The following is a 6,194-nucleotide window of genomic DNA, read 5'->3' as shown; positions in this document are numbered from 1 at the left end:
CTAACACGTGTATTTGGTTTTTAAGTCCTTACGCTTAAAGATTATTATTTATTTTTTTATTTATTTCTTCAAGAGGACCAAAATTAGTTATTTCAATTAAATAAATAAAAATATATAAATTAAAAATATTGCTTTTTTTATGATATGTGTTATTGAAAAATTATTAATAAAAAGAATAATAATAGAAAAGAGAAACCATACAGCAAAAAGAAGGGTGCTTGTGTGGTTTTTTGTTTTTACAATTTATATTTTATTTTTTTGATTTATTTTTGATAAAAACACATTCTAAATAAACAACAGAAAAAATCTCTTTTAATACTGATATAATATGGATTTCCCAATTTAGGTTATTAATAAGGGTGACTGGTGGAGTTATAAGTAATAAAGTTTTCTTTTAAAACAAAAATAAGAAAAATAGTCCTCAAGTTCATGAATTTAACAATCAAATAAGTGGTCGTCAATGTTTGGTACCATACAAGTAGGAATTCGAAAACTTTAGTTATGACCCGGAATATTCAAAAGATTATACTAAAATAATAATTTAGATTATAGTTCAGACCAATGATGTAATTTACCCTATCAATTATTACAACTATTTTAGTAATTAAGAAACATTAATTATACCAATACATGTGTTATATAAACTCAAAGATGATCATGTGAAAAGTAAAAACGCATAAAATCTATATATTTTTTCCGCCTATACATATTTAAATAAAATAATGACATGTTTAATTAGTTTTAATACTTTCATGAAATACCATATAAATCTATTTGATTTTTCTAATCATTAAAGTTTAATCTAATAATGTATATTTTATCTCCGTTGATCTTTCTACTTAAAAGAAAATATTATTGAAAAAAATATACCAAAGAAATATACCAAAGAATAGAAAGAAAGATACTAAATATGCGAGAAAAGTCAATGGATCCCAAATTCAAAATAATGGAACCTGTAAATTTTGTGTAGTTTTGTATATTTAGTTGTATTTAAATACATGATATATTTTAGTTATTATTATTATTATTGTTAGTTAGTATTAAAAAGGGAAAGTGATGTAATCAAATAATCTAAAGGTCTTAGTTTAAAGTGAAAATTCATCCAAGGGTGATAGCTTTTTTAGAAAATAATTTAGGAGACTGTTTTATATTTATTGTTAGATGGCTACCACAACTAAGAGAAAAAAATAATTTTAACTATTCATCTAAACCATTGAAATTCATAATCAAAACAATCTTAACCCTTAAAGAAAAAAATAATTTTATATATGGTAACCATTTAAATACTATTTAATCTATACTTTTTGAATCATGGATACTATATACAAATAAGTTACTTACCTACGTATAATTAGCAAATTTTTATGTTTTATATTTTTATATAGAACGACACGTACAAATTACCAATGGATTGAAAATATTTTGAAGTTCAACAGTTTAGAGTGAGTCGAGCACTTTAAAATATTGCAAACAACCTTAATGTGTGATATGTATGGTGAACATTTGAGTTTCATGCTAACCGAGAGATTATATGTATTATACGAGTGGTGTACCCTTACAATGCAGCGGTGGTGGTAGCGATGGGTGGTGGTGACGGTAACGTGTGGTTATTAATGTAAAAGTAATTTATGTAAAAGGAGGTAGTGTATTTATTTTAAGGATTAAAGTAAAAGAATGTATATTGTAAATAATTTTCATTAAGAATACTATAGGTATATTAACTGAAAATATATTTAAATTAGTGGGAAAATAAAGGTAGTTTGGATCGATAGGGTTGAAAAGTATTTTAGAGAATTTTTAGGTTAGATGTAGTGTGTGAGTTAAGAATGTGTTGAAAATTAAGGGTAGTTTAAATATTTTGAAGATTGAAAGTTAAAAAAAAGAAGGAGGAGGGCAGTTTGTTTTATAAAGGAAAAAAGATAATTATATAATACAGATTGTCCATATTTAAAAAAGAAAAAAAGTTATAAAAATATGTATGGTGAACATTTGGAATTCTTGTTAAACTAGAGATTATACGTATTATACGAGTGGCGTATTGGCGCAATGCGGCAGCGGTGGTGGTGGTGGCAGTGGCGGTGACGGTAACGTACGGTAATTATTGTACAAATAATTGATGTAAAATAAGGTAGTGTAGTTATTTCAACGGTTAAAAAATGTATCTTGTAAATAAATTTCATTAAGAATACTATAGGTATATTAGTTAAAAATGTGTTTAAATTAGTGAAGAAAGATCGAGGTAGTTTGGATTGATAGGATTAGTTGAAAATGTTTTAGGTAGATGTAGTGTGTCAGTTGAGAATATGTCAAAAATTGAGGGTATTTGAAGTATTTTAAAGATAGAAATTAAAAAAAAAAAAGAAGTATTAGTTTGTTTTATAAAAGATTTTATTTACAAACTCAAATATGATTATTGGTTAACACAAAAGTTATTTGTCAACAATCCATAGTATGTGTTTCAATTTAAATTACAACATAATTTAATGTGTAACTAATATATTTACAACTTAAAATCGTACACCCGTAATGCGTAAGATGGTGAATGGTTTATCAAAAGATTTTAATTTAGGCTTAAATCAAATATTAAAAATATACTTAATAAACTTTTATCCATGAAAAGGGTGAAGGTGACAACAATCGATTTCACCGGTTGTCGTTTTTAAAAGTTCTAAGTGTAAATATACTTAATAGGTTTTTGGATGATGTTAAGTTAGTAGACAATAACATCACTAAGATAAATGAGCAAGTATGTATTTAGAAGTATTATATATTTATTTGAAAATCTAGAACTTTTGATTTCAGGAATCTTATGTTTGGGTGTTTAACGTTTTATGTTATCCGTCACTAATAAAAGTAGGATATGTGTACTTTTGTTATTATTACATACTAGCATTGTTTCCGCGCAAATGTGACGTTGGTGATGAAAATGCGGAGGTGACTGGTGTCGGCGGCGACTAATAGTGAGGACAACAAGTAATGTAGTCTATTGATGTAATTAATATAGTAGTTAGTAAAGTTAATTTAAAAGTTGAAGGACTGACGGTGTAATTTATTTCATTAAGGGTATTTTAAGTATATTAGTGGAGATAATTAAATTAACGAATAATTAGAGGATGATTTAGAAGAAGAGTAAGGGGTATTATTATCATATTGCATAGAGTAATTTCAACACTTCCATAAATAAAAAAGACTATTCTTTTTATATGTAGGTATAGATATAGATAGAGTTTAACATGTTTCGTGTACATTTAACTATATATATGTGTGTGTGTGTGTGTGACTCTTATTTTGAGAAACAATTTTTTTGTAAGAATCGTGAGAAATTCTAAATTTCATATTGTATCACATGTTTTTTTTGTTCATTCACATGTGAAACATTATAAAAATATATGTTGTAGAAGAATTTTTTTAAAACCTCATATATAGCCGTTTGTCACATGTGAAAAAAAAACGTGAACAAATTCATTCACAAGCTCACAAAAGACTACTTTGAAGGTTTCTTAAAAAAATTTCTTTTACAACATAAATTTTTATAGCATTTCACATGTGAATGAACAAAAAATTCATGTGAACAAGTATATTATTTATGAGTTCTCATGCTTAAAAAAAAACGGTTCTCAAAATAAGGAATATATATATATATATAGGGGTGGGTTATTTGTAGTACATATACTTTTTATAGTACATGTGTAAGTTAACTTACACACTTCTTCTTCCTTATTCCTTCCATCTCCGACCAACACCATGATTATTCGGCGATGACGATCATCTCCGGCGAGACTTACACATGTGTAAGTTAACTTTCTGGCGAGAATCAGGTTCGTTTTCGGGTGGATACGGTACGGGCCAAAGGCCCTTATCCGTTCTAAACTGACCGTCAAGGGACGCATATGGGAATCGTATGGATTTGATGGGCGGCGATCCAAGAGATGGTGACAATTTGCTACGGTACGGGCGAAACCCTTGCTGCCCGGCGTCGGCGCCGTGGTTTGGGTGGTCGGAGATGATGGTGGCTGGTGGTGGTTGTCTTGCGAAGGAAAAAACTTAGAAATTTTAAACCCTAAAATGCTAAAAAAGTTGTACTTACACATGTGTAAGTCTTGCCGGAGATGGTCGCCGTCGCCAGAGGATCATGGTGGTGGTTGGAGATGATCATGGTGGTGGCGGTGGTGGTCGGAGATGGAAGAAAGAAGGAAGAAGAAATGTATAAGTTAACTTACACATGTACTATAAAAAATACATGTATTACAAATGGAAAGAAGAAGGAAGAAGAAGTGTGTAAGTTAACTTACAAATGTACTATAAAAAGTACATGTACTACAAGTAACTTTCATATATATATATATATATGGGGGAAGGAATATGGGCTGTTAAGCACCCAACTTGGGTGAAAAATCCCTCACATACCAATATTTTAATATTTTAATAAATGTTTGGCTCCCCATGATTTTTAATATTTAAAAAAGTTTCTTATACAACATATGTTTTTTTTATCATTTCAAATGTGAATGGACAAAAAAAACATATAATCCAATACATAATTTGAGATATCTCATGGTTCTTACAAAAAAAATGGTTCTCAAAATAAGAAAAGTTATATATATATATATATAGGGGAAAAATAATTTGAGACCAACTAAAAAAAGTCCAAAAAAGGACCATTGATTTTCGTAACTTACACACCACCACCATCATCTACTACGATATACAAGACTTTTTTGTAAAAACACTAAGACTTTCTGGCGACGGGTCCACCAAAATATCATGTGTAAGAAAGTCTTAGTGTTCTTTAGTATCTCAAGTTGTTGTGGATGAAAGTTCGATTACCAAATGATGAAGAGTGGAGTCAACACAAGATTTTGTGAGTTGGGGCCGGAAACCAAATTAGTAAATCAAGTGGTATCTTTTTCTTTACCTGTATATTGATAGGTTATAGATAAATAAAGATGAAAAGTAACAGTCTACCTTTATATCCGGTCACTTTTGCATACTATATAACTTTTTAGCAGGTTTCGTCATTGAATAAAGAAAAATGTTATTTAGTGCACACTATAACTTTTTGATCATAGTTTATTGCATTCCGGCGATCTTAACCCTATATATATATATACACACTCTTTTAAGTGGGGGACAAATTTGTCATTTTATTATTTTTTGGATTTGAAATTGCTTGGATCGAGGTTGGTTTTGTCTAGATCTAGTTGGATTCAAAATACAATTACTTTGTTTTTTCTTTCTTTTCGATTAAAAAAGTTTTGTTCGCGATCCGATACTCAGCATGTTCATTGCTTTCACTTTGTCGATTAGTTTTTTTTGTTGACAGTTACATTTTTCCTGTGAGTCGAAATTTACCGATAAAGTCTAGATCGGATTTATTTTAATTCGCGCACGATTGATCTTTGAGTCGATTGTAACATGTTTCGTGTTTTGATTCACAAGAGAGAAATCTAGATTTTAATTTTTCCGGCGTGATTTTCAAATTTTCGACAACCATGATTTTTTGAGTTGACATTTCGTTTTCAAGCAAAACCTCATTTACCGAACTTACTTTTTTATTCTTTCCTGAAATTAATTTTTTTTTCAAAAACTGGGTTTGTGTTTACATTTTTGATAATATAGAGTGTATGTATGTATTTATATATTTAGGAATAAATATGGGTTTGTGTTTGAGTGTGTAAGAAGAGAAAGAAGAGATCAAGGTGAAATGACAAATTTGTTCTCACTTAATGGACCAAATAGACGATGTCTGGTCGCAGAGTAAAAATTGATAAAATTGACCTACTTCAGGGTTAAAACTGTACTTTTTCCAGTTAAGGACAATAATTGCAAATTGTGCCAATTTGAGAGACAAAAATATAACTTACTCTATTTTTTATATGCAAGTTTTTATATACAAGTTTTTCCAGTTAAGTTGTCAACCTTTTTATTTTCTTTAAATCTTAACTAAGGTTATTTCATATATATTCAAGACAAAACAACTCGAAAGCTACTCAATTGTTTAATTTTAATAGAACTTGTATAACGGCTAAAAATATCAATGGTAAAGTTGATGTGAAGATAAGATAACGTCCAACGTCATGTGTATACTACGCCTCATGTCATACGTGATACTTTTACAGTCTTGTCGTACCGATATCAATTTATATACAACCAAAATCTTTAGCATATTTTAGAAAATGATTAATCAACCTAAA

Source organism: Erigeron canadensis, chromosome 9 (genome assembly GCF_010389155.1).
Source record: "Erigeron canadensis isolate Cc75 chromosome 9, C_canadensis_v1, whole genome shotgun sequence".
In the NCBI taxonomy this organism is placed as follows: domain Eukaryota; kingdom Viridiplantae; phylum Streptophyta; class Magnoliopsida; order Asterales; family Asteraceae; genus Erigeron; species Erigeron canadensis.
The sequence above is the reverse complement of the archived record's forward strand: the minus strand, read 5'-3'. Positions refer to the sequence as shown.